The 13,813-nt window shown below is 44.6% G+C and overlaps 1 protein-coding gene across 5 annotated transcripts in view; it reads left to right on the top strand.

The window, feature by feature from the left end:
* The window catches only part of EPN2 (epsin 2), a 58,470-nt gene that overhangs the window by 13,376 nt on the left and 31,281 nt on the right, over positions 1 to 13,813 (top strand). For 4 of the 5 annotated variants that reach the window (XM_088174243.1, XM_014871327.2, XM_088174242.1 and 1 more), the window contains exon 1: positions 2,821 to 2,950. The exons of the other annotated variant lie outside the window; for it this stretch is intronic. The gene's annotated coding sequence lies outside the window, so the exon portion shown is untranslated. Of the gene's footprint in view, positions 1 to 2,820; positions 2,951 to 13,813 lie in introns of those variants that run through there. 5 annotated transcript variants of the gene reach the window in all.

Raw genomic sequence — 13,813 nt, 5'->3', positions numbered from 1 at the left:
GAAATGTTCTACACCAGCTCTTGGCTTTAAAATCACAGGACAAACACAGTGACCTCCCGTTGCTAATATGAAACAAGAGATGTAAATTCACTGCCACGAGGCCACCAGGAGGGAACATCCCTGTGCAGCTTGGGCAAAGCTGGTGCAGCTCTACCACTCATGTACCTGCCCAGGGTAGCAGGAACACTGCAATTTAAAACATTAACAAGGATACAATAATCAAAAAATAAATGATTTTGCTTGGCTGGTTTGTTTTACTTGCACTAAGGGGCTTGATCTGGTTGGTAGAAAGCAGTTTTTTTGATGGAAGTGTGCCAGCTGCAGGAGGTTTTTGCTGGGTTTGCTGATTTGCACACTTAATGATGTAGACAGACACCTGGGATGGAGCTGGGAATGGAGAGGAAGCCTCCTGCTCTGGAGAGCTGTCTGCCCAGATCTGGAAGGAACACAGGCAGGAGAGAAGGCAGCAGGAACAATCTCGTTCTTCCCATTTTATTTTTACCAAGAGCTTTCTTCTCCTCCTTTAGAGCTGTCAGCACCTGACCATTAGGATTAATGAACGTGCACAGAAACATTGGGTTTCCATCATTGCTGTTTTCTTGCAAAGAAGAAAAGGGGGAAGTATTCTTTCAGCTCCTGCTGATACCATCAGATGTGTGCTGATCCTGTATTTTTTTCACCCAGAATTTAACCCTGCCTAGCTCAAGGTTAACAGCTAAGCCAGAATCACAGCTCGCTGCAGAAGATTTGGAGCTTCCCAGATGGTGTTCAAGGCATTGGAATGTTCAGCATTTCTAAACAAGTTGCTTTTAGTGCAGCTCACTCGGTGTTTCACTGCAGTCCCTGTTCTTCTGTATTTAAACCTCAAATCTGTGGCAGATTTGATAGTGGCTCCATGGGAGGAAGGGCTGGGCTTGTAAATGGTGGATGCTCCATCCCTGGAAGTTTCCAAGGCCAGGTTGGAACCTGAGACAGTGGGAGGTGACCCTGCCCCTGGCAGAGTTTGCAACGAGATGATTTTTAAGGTCCCTTCCCAAACCATTCCAGGATTTGATGAAGTTTGCAGCGCTCAGCCTGACCTTCCTTTGACTTAAAAGCAGTGACTCACAAACTGGGTTTTGCTCCACATTTCTGCTTTCCTATGCTTTTGTAAGGCACGATTCCTCAGGAATTCGGGTTTTAAATAGCCAACAGCACTGCCCTGTGCCAGCAGTGATCCAAGCAGAGCTTTGCTATCCAGCTCCTCCCCTGGCCCAATCCTGACTGTCTCCAGAGCAGCCACGTCCCGTTTCCTTGAATTGTCTCAGGGTTTTAAGATGGGAACAAATATATTCAGGGAGCACTACAATGGGACCAGTAACCTCCTCCAGCCCTCGATGCCGGACACAGGTTTAGTCATTATCCCAAAGGGAAGGACGTGTGCTCCGACCCACCCAGACCATCTGGCTCCTCCTGCCACGTCCATGCTGAGCTCTCCTTCATCATCCGGTGTGGTGACCCTGATCCACGAACGTAAAGTGTCCCCTTAGCCATAAATGTGGTTATTTTATATTGGCATCTTCAGTGGGAGGGGGAAAGCGCAGTGTCTGTGCTGTGTGAGGTAATGGGAGCTGCGTCAGGGAGGTTCAGGTTGGAAATCGGGAGGAATTTTCTCATAGCAGGGAGTGATTAAATATTGGAATGGGCTGCCCAAGGATGTGGTGGAGTCACTGTCCCTGGAGGGGTTTAGGGAAAGGCTGGAGGTGGCACTGGATGACACACTCGGTGACAAGGGGGTGTTTGGCCAAAAGTTGGACTTGATGATCTCGTGTCTTTTCCAAATTAATTCATTCTAAGATTCTGCTTTGGGGGCTGCCAGCCCACGCTGGACCTCAGTTTTTGGGGTGTACCCCACCCTGAAATAAATTTCTCCTGGGTGCTGTGAGTGTGGAGGGGGAATGTGTTCCCCAAACCCTCTCCTTCCACCAAAGGCAGCTCAGACCTGCTTTAAAGGGTACCATAAATGTGGTTATTTTGTACTGATAGTCGTTATTTTGTATTTTTTGTCCTTGGATTTTGGGGGAATCTGGAGCCCTGAAACCAGCTCCTCTGGGCTCTGTGAGCACTGAGGGCGCTCCCCAAGGGCCTCCTTCCATCATAGCCAGCCCCAGACCCTCTCAAAACCCATAAATGTGGTTATTTTGTAACGACAGACTTTATTTTGTATTATTTCACCCAGGCTTTTTGAGGGACCTCTGGGCGCTGAGGGCGCTCCCCAAGGCGCTCTCCTTCCATCAGAGCCAGCTCCAAACCCTCTCTTAAAGCATTCCCTGACCCATAAATGTGATTATTTTGTAACTATAGACCTTTTTTTGGTATTATTTCACCCAGGTTTTTGGTATTATTTCACCCAGGTTTTTTGAGCTACCTCTGGGCGCTGAGGGCGTTTCCCCAAGGCGCTCTCCTTCCATCAGCACCATCCCCAAACCCTCTCTAAAGCATTCCCTGACCCATAAATGTGATTATTTTGCAACGACAGACTTTTTCTGTATTATTTCACCCAGGTTTTTTGAGGGATCTCTGGGCGCTGAGGGCGTTCCCCAAGGCTCTCTCCTTCCATCCAAAGCTGCCCCAGGCCGGGGGCCGACCCTGCCTCGCTCCTCGCTGGCGCCGGGTCCGGCAGCGAGGAGCCGCGCCAGGAGGGAGGGAAGGAGAGAAGGAGGGGAAGAAGGAAGGGAAGAGGGAGGGAAAGAAGGGAAAAGGGAGGGAAGGAGAGGACGGGCAGCTCCTCGTCCCCCCCGCCCTCAGCGCGGCCGCGCCTCGGGGCCGCGCGCGGCCGCCGGTTCCGCCTCCTCCGCCGCCTCCCCGCGGCCGCCGCCGCCATGTTGGATGGTGCGTGTGGGTGTCAAGCGCAGCCCGCGGCCGCCGGGCACCGGGACACCGGGACACCGCGCCCGCCCCGCGCCCGCAGGTCAGCGCGGCTCCCGCGGGGGATGCGGGACGGGGAGAGGTGGGGGGGAAGAAGGAACGGGCGGGCAACTCCCCGCAACCCCGCCCTGCCCCTCCGCGGGGCGCGGGGTGGGCGCGGGAAGGGCCCCCGGGGGTCCCCGCGGGGAGGGCGCGGGGCCGTGGTGGCCCTTTGTTGTCGCCGGTGGGTGGCTGGGAGGGCGAGTGGCGGGGCCGGGCAGGGTCCCCGCGGCTCCGAGGTTGGGCCTGGCTCCCGATGGGCCTCCCGGGGCTGCGGGGGATGGCGGGGCCTGCGGGCTCGGGGGGCTCCCGGTTGGGGAGGGGTGGTGGTGGGGGGGGGAGGCTCCGGTCCGCCCTGCCCGACCCCCGCCCCGGCGTTGTTCAGCTCCATCGTGGCGGCGCGGGGGTTGTTTTGTTGTATTTTCAGTAATATCGTTGTTCGGGAGATGTGTATGAATGCTTTTAATAATTTGTAAGGGTCTGTTTTATCTAGGGGGCTTGGGTTAGATGATCTCCAGAGGTCCCTTTCAACCCTAATAATTCTGTGATAGTCTCTCTTCTTCTCTCTCTTTCTATATATTTACACTGACACATACTCATATATATTTTTTTCTTTTTTTTTTTTTTTTAATTTTTACCTGCAGTACCTGTGATGCTACAGATTAGGGTTGGGTACTCAGCCAGCTGTATTACATTATTGCTGTGAAATATATTGAAACAGTAATTATCACAGGCTGCCCACAATGGAAGTCCCCTATTTTAAAGCCGTAAGGCTTTAATGTAAATGTTAAAATATTCATGTTAAGATTTAAAGCTCTAAGGCTTTAAAACTGGTAGCGTTTGGTCTCAGTTTTATGGGTGTGTAATGCTTCCCCCTCCCCCTTCTCAATTACGGTATCGACACTGGTCTGAAAAGCCAAGTGAGATTTTAAATTTACAGCAATTGGACGGATTTCTTTTTCTCATCTCTTGAGAAAATAACCTGAATTATCTACATGTTCATCCATTTTCAACAAGAGGCCTAAAAGACTTGTTGGGATTGTGAAGCTGTTGCAGATGTTATGGGTTGTAGAGTCTGACTTGATGAGTTCAAAATGCAAATCAGGCCACGAGATTAAGTTTTATTATTCTCTCTTCTGAAATATGTGCTTTATGGTAATACAGAACTCTTGCATAATTCCAGTGTGTTGCTGTGTTTCGTGAGACACAAGGTCATAGGGAATTGTATTGTTGGGGTGTGAAATGTGGGATGAATGATTTTTTAAAATTAGAAATAGAAATATATTCTAATGGTATCTTTGGCAAAATGCAACCTGTTTAGGAGTTACTTCTAAATATGTTTGTCTTGGCTGGTTCTCAGATGTGTTATTTTTGAACAAACTCAAGTATAGAGTTTTGTTGGGAACAATCAAAACTTTGGATGAATTTTCCTTTATAAGTAATGGTAAACTAGCTTGACAGAATGTCAGAGATAATCATACCCATATTAAATATTTAACCGTGTTATCAAAATTATCAAGCACAAATGACCCATGAGTGTGCATTCCTGACTGCAAATTCTGATAAGGCCAAATTGACTGTGGGTTCCATTTGAGGAAGTTTGACTTTGGGGTGCTGATTGTAACTTCCTTGATTCCATGAAGTAACTCTGCAACATCACCTCTGTGTCACAACAGTGCTCTGACACAGCAGCTTGACTTTTATGTGTGCTGAGGAATGGAAATTATTATCAGCCTTTAAGAAATGTGATGTAGCACTCACAGGATCTTTGAATGCCAGAATGGGTTGGGTTGGAATGGATCTCAAAGCTCATCCCCTGCTATGGCAGGGACACTTTCCACTATCCCAGGTTTTTTCAAGCCCCCTCCAGCCTGGCCTTGGACACTTCCAGGGATCCAGGGGCAGCCACAGCTTCTCTGGGAATTCTGTGCCAGGGCTTCCCCACCCTCACAGGGAGCAATTCCTCCCCAATATCCCATCTAACCCTGTCCTCTGGCACTGGGAAGCCATTCTCCCTTGGCCCTGTCACTCCAAGCCTTTGTAAATAAATAACCTCTCTCCATCTTTCTCCATCTCTCCACGGACTTGTCTCCTGAGAAAAAGTAGTTGATTTGTTCCCTAGGTAGAAGCTAAGCAGTAATGGGTAATATTTGAGTTGAAAAAGTGCTGTTGATGAGTTACCTGATGGTTGTGGAAAGACCAGAGGAGAGATCCCTGACTGTTGGGTAGCCTGGCTGGTGATGCTCCTGTTGGTTTTCACTCCCATTATTCCTACAGTCACATTTAATGAAGAGTTCACAAACATCTGATGTCCAGTATAATGCAGGCAGCAGAAATGAATTCAGCTTGCACTGACCACATCATTATTTACATAACTGGTTAATCATGCTAGTTTTGTTCCAGCTGTCAGTCATTTGATTGCTTTGAAACTTGGAGCTTTTAAGAAACCTCAAATCTTGGACCACTGCTGGGAAATGCCAAAGGCCTAATTTGTTATTTCATAAAAATGCTGATAGTCTCTCTTGATACAGAAATCGGGGTTTCTGTGGTTGTTTTTGGTTTTTTTTCCTTTAGAGAGAGAGAGAGAGAAATCATTAAATGATAATCAGTTTAGGGGAAATACATTAAAGAGTAGTTATGCTGTTCCTGATCCTGCTTTTCTTAGGTCTCATACGTAGGATGAGGAAATGACTCTGGTTTTTGCTTGGTGTAGAAGAATATAAGTTACTCTAATATCTTTCTTTAATGACTGGTACTCAGGAAGCAACTTCCCAGTCTTCCAGGGCCATATTTGCAGAGCACTAAAGTGTCCCTTGGGATGTTGCTAATAGAAAATGAAATGTGCCTGCTTTGTAGGAACGCCTGTAATGTTCTTTTCCCACTTCACCTCGCTCTGATCTGTGCAGGGAAAATATCGAAACGTACCAGCATCCTGCTGGCTTAAGTGCTTCAAAGAACAGCAGGTTTTTGTGTGTTTCAGTAGCCTGGCTGCTCATTAAGAAGGCAGGAGACTCCATGGAGAACAACATGGATTGCTGTCCTCTGGAATAAAACCTGCTGGAGCTGATTGTAGGTGTGCTGGCATTGGTGTGCTCCAGGTTTGGTACAGACTGGGCTGTGCTGAATAACAGACCCTAAAAAGTCTGAGTTAATCAGTTTGGCTGGTTGTTACAGGACTGCTTTGCTGTTCTGCATGGAGAAAGGATTCAGAATGGTTGAATGTGAGAGTGAATTCAGAGGCTGTGGGCTTCAGGATGGATCTGGAACTCAGTGGCTCTTGGGCTGAGCCTCTCCATGAGTGGTGCAGCAGGTGGAAAGCTCCAGGAAAACTGGTGTTCTTTATCATTTTACAAATAACAGTTTTGTCTCTGGTTTCCAAATTTGGAGTTTGGTTGATTTTATGTTGCTGTTCCAGGGCATTGATAAAGGCAAAGTAGTTGGGTCAGAAGATACGGTGCTGGTTTTTGTAGGTAACCAGTGGTTGTAGGCAGAGTTTAAGGAGAGTAGCTTAAGTTACCAAGAATGAGTTCTATGTAAATATCTAATAGTGCAAGTTTGTATGAATGATGATATTAATTAGAAAATCAGTATCGAAGTAGTTTGTGTTTGTTGGGTGCACTGGAGATATCTGCAGAATTCAGTTTGTAATTCACCGTTGTGCTTTTTTATATGGAAATACGACTTTGAGTTATTATGCTAGCGAGATGCTTTTCTTCTGTGTAGATAATTTTCAGCTCATTTTTCTGGTATTGTTACAAAAATTGAACTTGAATTGATCTCAGGGCCAATACCCTGTGTTGCATTAATTGTTAATAGTGTGTCTCTCTGTTTCCTATCACCCAGGGCTGTTAACATAAATGCCTCTAACTGGCGCCTCGAGCTTGTGTTCAAGGTCAGGCCTGGGCTGTTCACTCCTCCTGTGCCTTGGCTTGCAAAATCCAGCTCTGTGCAGGTGGAGTAGCAGGAGCTCAGGCTCGGACAGGTCCCCACTGGCAGTGGGAGTGCAGCTGGGTAAAACCAGTCCCAGCCCAGGCCTGGATGCAGCTCCGCCCTGGAGGCTCCCCTTGGCTCTGCTCTGTCGTGGAGGTGGCTCGGGGAGGTTTGAAGGAATCTCAGACACACTCTTGTTGTTGTGATCCCAAGGAATTGTTTTCAAGTGGAGCTCCATGAGCTGCCTCGAGTAATTTAGCTGAAATTTGTGCATGAGACCTCTGCAGTTTCCTTCCACCCTGTTCCTGCCTTTCCTTCCACCCTATCTCTGTTCTTGCCTTTCCTTCCACCCTATCTCTGTCCCTGCCTTTCCTTCCCTCTTGTCCTTGTTCCTGCCTTTCCTTCCCCCCGTCCCTGCCTTTCTTTCCACCTTCCCTGCCTTTCCTTCCCCCTTGTCCTTGTCCCTGCCTTTCCTTGCCCCCTTGTCCCTGCCTTTCCTTCCCCCTTGTCCTTGTCCCTGCCTTTCCTTCCCCCTTGTCCTTGTCCCTGCCTTTCCTTCCCCCCTGTCCCTGCCTTTCCTTGGCCCTGCTCCTGCCTCTCCCAGAGCTGTTTTAGCCATGTTGTCTGCAGGGCCTGAGCCTTTCATGTCACCAAGTAATAAATCCTAATTGGTCACAAGGTCCAGGAGAGTTTGGAGGGAGACCCAGGCAGGAGAAGGCCTCTGTGCTGCTTCTGCAGGCTTGGGACACACCTGGCTCTTTGAGGCTGTTTTGTTTCTCAGAATGCAGCACTCAGTGAACAATACTTGTACAAATTAAGTAATAAATTGGTTTTTTGAAAGTTCAAAGCTGCTCATTAGTTTAAAACCATGGCAGACACCTTAGTTAGAGATGTTTTATGTTTACCCTACCAGACAGAAATCTGATGGCTCCCTTGCCTTGTTTGCTTTTCAGTATTGCAGGAGTTATGTCCAGTTTTGGGGGCTGTAGTTTTAGAACTAATTACTTAAAATATGTGGTGGAATCTGGGGGGCATGGCTAAAATTCAGCAGCCAGACACTGATTTAATCTCTCTCCAGTATAACCTCACAGAGACTTCCCTGCCCTTCTGGAGATGTCACTTACATAATGTGATGGTTTCTAAAATCAACCCAGGAGTTTTCATTATTTAAAAGCAGAAACTCAGGCACAGCAAAATCCCTACTTCTATTTGTTGGGTTTGAGTTTTGCCACCAATAAATGCTGTGGTACTCCTGAAAAATACCAGCACGGCTGGCTGGCTACTAATGATGTCTGGGATGTTCTTTCACATTTTTATCTTTATTCTCCCAAATCATATTAATTTCTAGACTTAACATCAATTTAGTAGTTTCTGAACCTTTGCAAGGGCAATGGTCTTTTCAGAGCTTTGCTAGAACAAAGACATTTTAAGAATCTTAATAGAGAATCGTATAATCTTATTACAACTGCTCCTGTTTAAATCACTTCCTTGTACTTAAACAACAATCTGTCACCAGCTATTTCTTGATTGTAGTTTTTGTCAGTTGCAATTTATCCCCCTCCCTGGTTTGTATTTTTTTTTCTCCCCGATTGTGCAACCTTTAGGTTGGCAAAGCTCTTTCTTTCTCACACAGTTCTTCTGAGTCCACTGGGAGTAATAGCATGAGTAAATTACTCACTGGTGTAAGAGCTGTGCAGTTCACAAATAAAAACTTTGTAGGACAAACCCCACTGACACAACTGATACAGAAAGTTCTGCTATTCCTCAGGGAGAGACCAAAGAAAGTTATTTTTTAAAGGTAACTTCCTCTCCTGAGATGGCAGCACAAAAGAATCCCTCAGGCACAAAAGTTTCCCTCTAGGTAGGAATTCTGTTCCCAGGAGGTTCCTCGTGTGTGCTGCTGACCCCAAGCATCACCTCAGTTTTGTCTTTCTGATTTTTATTTATTTCTTTCTTTTTAGTGATGAGGATTTCTTCAGCCAAATCGGTTGACCCAATTGCTGCTGAAGCTGCTTTTCTACTGACTTTCAGCTCTGTTTGGACAGGGATGAGGCTTGTGACAACAGCAGTAAGGCAGAGATGTTTGCTCTAACCTATGAAATCAGGCAGAATTGAAGATCATTCATTAATCCTTATCTGCAGAGCTGTTTTAACATGCCTGTTCTGTGGTGGATGTCAGGCACTGCGTGCTCTGCCACATGGAAAGCACTTCGATTGTCATTTGAAAAACAAAATTTTAATATTTTTAATTATTCACTTAATTAATTAGATAAACACCCTCCCATTTTGTGCCATTGCTGGATTGTGATGTCTGGTTAGAGCTTCCTGATCAGGAATTACTCTCAATATTCAGATCCAGGGAAGATCTGATGCATCTTTAAAATGCCCCTGCCCAGGTATTTAATTATTTGATGAAAACCTCTTTCTCTAATGACCACTGGAAAGCATAAACTCCCCTCTGTTGTGTTATCTAATGAAATATTTGCCTTCTGAGCCCATCCTGCCTTATTGCAGGGGTTTGATTGCTTCTTGCAGTGTTCTGCTGCTTGCAGTGATTTTTTTTTTAAGGATGGAATGCTTATTACCTATGAGAAGTGTTACTATATTTTGCTGCTGTTGTTGAGCAGAGTTCATGAAGTTAAACTTTGTCTACCAATTTAGAAGAGTTTCTCAGAAAGTCAAGATAATGCCTGTGTTGGAATGGTTTTTAGATAAACAGCATAGGTGACACAGACTCCTTTTCTTAGGAGTATGCAAATGCAGATCAGAAATCAATATTTAATACTGTAATTTTTGAGAATCTTTTCAATTTATGTATATTTTAAAGGCAGAAATTTCTGTCTGATGCTCTGAAGAACAGTGTGACTGTCCTTGCACCAGGCTGTGATTATGCAGCCCATGGTTTTTCATACTTTTTCAGCAAAGCAGCTGCTTTCAGAAGATTTTATTGGTACTTGGGTGACTTCTCTGAAAGATATTTATGTTTATATGTTTACTGGTTCTCTTGGGAAGCTTTAATAAGGAAGTAAAATTCAGGAATGTTTATAATTGGTTTGACGTGGCTTTCAGAATTCTTGTAGAGAAGCTGAAGTAGAAAAGCTCAAGCACAGCAAAATCACTTTTAAACTGGTTTATTGCAGGGAAGCACTGAGGTAAATCATCAAAGGATTTTTAGTCTGCAAAACTGCTTAAGTGTTGTGTTTAAAATTTACAAATCGCTGACCCCTTTGTGAGACACTGAGACAGACTGAAATGTCTGGCTCTTTTTTACGTTTGACTACCTAGTGAATAATCTCCTTTTGCCTGGCCTGCTGCTTTAAACACACTGAGTGCTGCAATTGCCATTTCTGTGTCTGTCTGCCAACCAGCAGTGTCTGTGTATATTTAATTTCATCATCATACGACCATAGGATGCCTCCAGGAATATTTACACGGGCTTTAAAAGTCAGGAGGAGGTGTATGGCTGGAGATTTGGGATTTTGGGGAGTACTCTGCTGAAATGTTGAGGAGGGAAGAACAGCAGGAGAGTTTTGTAGCTCGTCTTTACGATTCTGTTTTTAATTTGCTTTATGGGGGGGGGGGGTCTGTTCTGCAGGAGATACTCTGGATCAAGCAGGGTGGGAGCACATCTTTCACTCTGAAGGGATGAGGGACCTGTTGATCCCTGGTTTTTAGTGTTGTTTGCTTCCAGGTGTGAGTGCAGGAAACACGCTCCAACATCCTGAATGCAGGAACACTTTTGTTCTCTATGCTCTGTGCAAAAATTGTGTCTGGATGCCTTGGCTTCCAGCCAGGCTTTTAATCTCTTCTTTTTTGTGTCAGCTTGGATAGTGTATATAATACTATAGTGCCTTTTCCTGTCCCTGGAAATGCTGATTTTTAGTTTTATTTTAAGGGTTTTCTTTTTCTTATTCAGAAGAAAATAAATAAACTTTAAAGGAGGAGGAAAGCCTGTGCTGTTTTTGGTTTTTTCTCTTTTTCGTTTCTTGTAGTAGTTTATGCTTTATAGAAAGGCCTGAAATGTGCTGTCAAAGTTTAGTCTCTTGTCTCACAAATTCCAAATTTAGAAACGGGGCAGGGCAAGGTGGGGAGGGGTCTCGAGGTAGTTGGAGTGAGAGAAGGGGAGAATTAAAAACAAATTCAGTGCCCATCAAACGTGAGAAACAGATGTGCCTTTAGGTGCCACAAGGCTTATTCTTCCATCCAGCTTGACCAGTCTTTTGTCAAAACTCCTATTTTAACTATTTAAATAAAATACGGTGACTTTGGCATTCTCTCCTTTCATGGGAAAGCAGAGTAAAAGAGAATTTAGCCCCGCCTGCCGCTTCCATGCTAAACAGATGCAAATCAGAGCCCCCTCCCTCCAGTTGCCTCTTCTCTCCTTCTGGGTTTCATTGTTTTGATGAAAGCTGTTCTGGTGCCAACTCCCAGCCCAGAGGGCAGGTGAGAGGAATTAAAAAAATCCCAGATTCCAGCTCGGTGATTAACATATCTTTTGGAGCTTGTAATGTCATCCTCGCACACAAAACAAAGTCGCAGCAGCTTCACAGAGCAGAGGTTTGTCAGAAAGGCAAACATCAAAGTGGCAAGAAAAGAGGAGTTTATTTAAAATATAGCAGAAAGACTTAAAACATTCGTGCTCACCTATGAGAGCTATTAAAAATTTAAAAAAAAGCCTTTGAAGCCGAGCATTAAAGATTTAATAGTATTAATTGAATGAAGCCGTGGGAGTTGAGGATATGTAGGCACATGTGTGAGTGTATGTTCTGAGCCATCATCTGTGTTAAGGCAGCAGAGGAGCAGAGACCTGAATTAGCTGTTCTTGCTTTCTGAGGGCTCCCTTAACAAACCCCTGTTTTATTCCTGGGGTTAATTAGAGATACCATTAGAGCTGAGAGTGTAAACACAAGGAAAGGATTTAGAGAGGTGGAAAAGTGCAGAGCCCACCAGCCTTGGCCTCCCTGGGCAAGGCAAAGCAGGCAGAGTAGTTATATCTACATTTAAGGATAATTTTGTTTATATCATTAAGGCTGATTTATTTTGTTTTCAAGAATAGATTCCTTTTCCTTTGTTGTGAGAACAGTAACTTAATACTCTTGTACTCCAGCCACAGGTATGGGCTTTTTTTTGGCAGCTAAACTTCCATGTTACTTGATAATTATTTTCTTTTTAAGACTAGCTGATTTTGGTAGCTTTTAGCTTTTCTTATGCATAGAACTTTTGCTGTTAGGAAATCTTGCTGGAGGAAGAAGTTTGTCCTTCCATAGCTCTGTAAATAGACAGAAAAATAAAATCACAGTTTGGCATGATTGCAGTAACCTGATGTGGAGGGTTTTTTTATTTTTTTGCAAATTAAATATTCACTTTAAGGCTTGACATATTTGCGTTGTACATTAAAAAGCAGAGAAAAACCAAATCCTCGTGTCTTTTATAGAAAGAAAGAACACTGAAAGCTCCTTGCAAGCCTGCAGGTGGCTTGGCAAAGGAGGGACATGTCCAGGGGGGGAGCAGCAGGATTTGATGGCTGTGAGAATCCTGGTGTGGAGAGGCACCAGCAAGCCCATGCAGAGGGATAACAGAGCTCAGGGACATCTCAATCCATTCATTTTTCCTTCTCCAGGGACGTGGCTGCTGGCAGGGTGGGGAGGGTTGTGTGAGCCCTTCCTGCTGCAGATGTAGTTACCAAATGATTCAGCACCATGCCGTGCCCACGGATTGGAGCAATATTGATGAATTCATTACTGCTCTCTGATGGATGTTAATGGGCTAGAATTTCTTCTGTGCATTTGGACTAGGTGGAAAGCTCTTAAAAAAAAAAAAAAAGAGAAAATGGAGTGGGTGAGTTTTTAATCCACTTTCGTGTTTTGCTTCTAAATCTAACGAGAGAATGTTTTTAATGACTTGCACGAAAACAATGGTCAAAACAATAATCACCAGGCAGCTCTGGGAGGAACAGGGAGGAGCAGTTCTCCACAAGGGATTTATTGCATTTTATTCAGTATATCCACAACCAGCTGCTTTGCAAGCAGAGGTAGGTATTGCCTTTTCCATGTGGATTCCTTAGGAGATACCTGGAGTCCCAAGGACATGATCCAGTTGCTGCTTGCAGGATATCAAAGCTAAGGGGGTAGAAGATGTTCCCTGCAAGAACTGACTGGAAGAAAATGACCTTTAATGAAGGAACAGGCACAGATGCTTTTGAGTAACAAGTCTTTGTCATCTTCTTTGAAACGAACAAGCTGCCTCCCACTCAAATAATTTTCCGTCTAAATATCCAGAATAGATAAAAGAGTAGGTAGAATTTTACTGCTGGAGGATGGATTCAGAAAACTTGAGGAATTGTTATGCTGACAGCTGAAAAATTCTGTATATCTGCATAGGGGAATGTGGGATTCACTGGTATTTTCAAACCGGATTTTTTTTTTTTCCTAATTGCACAAAAATCCACAAAATAATAATAAAATAATAACAAATATCTTTATTGTTGAACAAGGATAACTTTTATTTGTGAGTGAATGAAGGAACTGAAAAGTTTGAAGCAGCAAAATGAGGCAAAAATCCTTATGTCAAATGTGCTGATATTTTTAAAAAAAGTCTTTTAGTGGTTCACTTCCATCAAAGCTGAACTTAAAAATACAGCTCAGAATCAGAAACTGGGGCACCACAGAAGTTGACCAAAGTGAATTATTTTTATATGATTCAATATTCTTGAGTTGTATTTCTTGGGAGGCAGAATCCAGTGTAGATCCAGGTTGCTGGTGGCACAGCTGGGACCTCTCCTCTGGAATTGCTCCTGCCAAGGTGCTGGTGCTGGACACGTTGGACAGGTGGGATAGGAAGAGGGAGAAGAGGGGGGGGCTGGTTTGGGAAGGATTTTGGTAACTGTGGTGTGTACAGTATGGAAAGACAGGAGATATGGAGGAATCAGAGGGAAATC

The sequence above is a fragment of the Sturnus vulgaris genome, chromosome 16 (assembly GCF_052056855.1).
Source record: "Sturnus vulgaris isolate bStuVul1 chromosome 16, bStuVul1.hap1, whole genome shotgun sequence".
In the NCBI taxonomy this organism is placed as follows: Eukaryota; Metazoa; Chordata; class Aves; order Passeriformes; family Sturnidae; genus Sturnus; species Sturnus vulgaris.
This window is presented reverse-complemented; position numbering and strand designations above follow the sequence as displayed.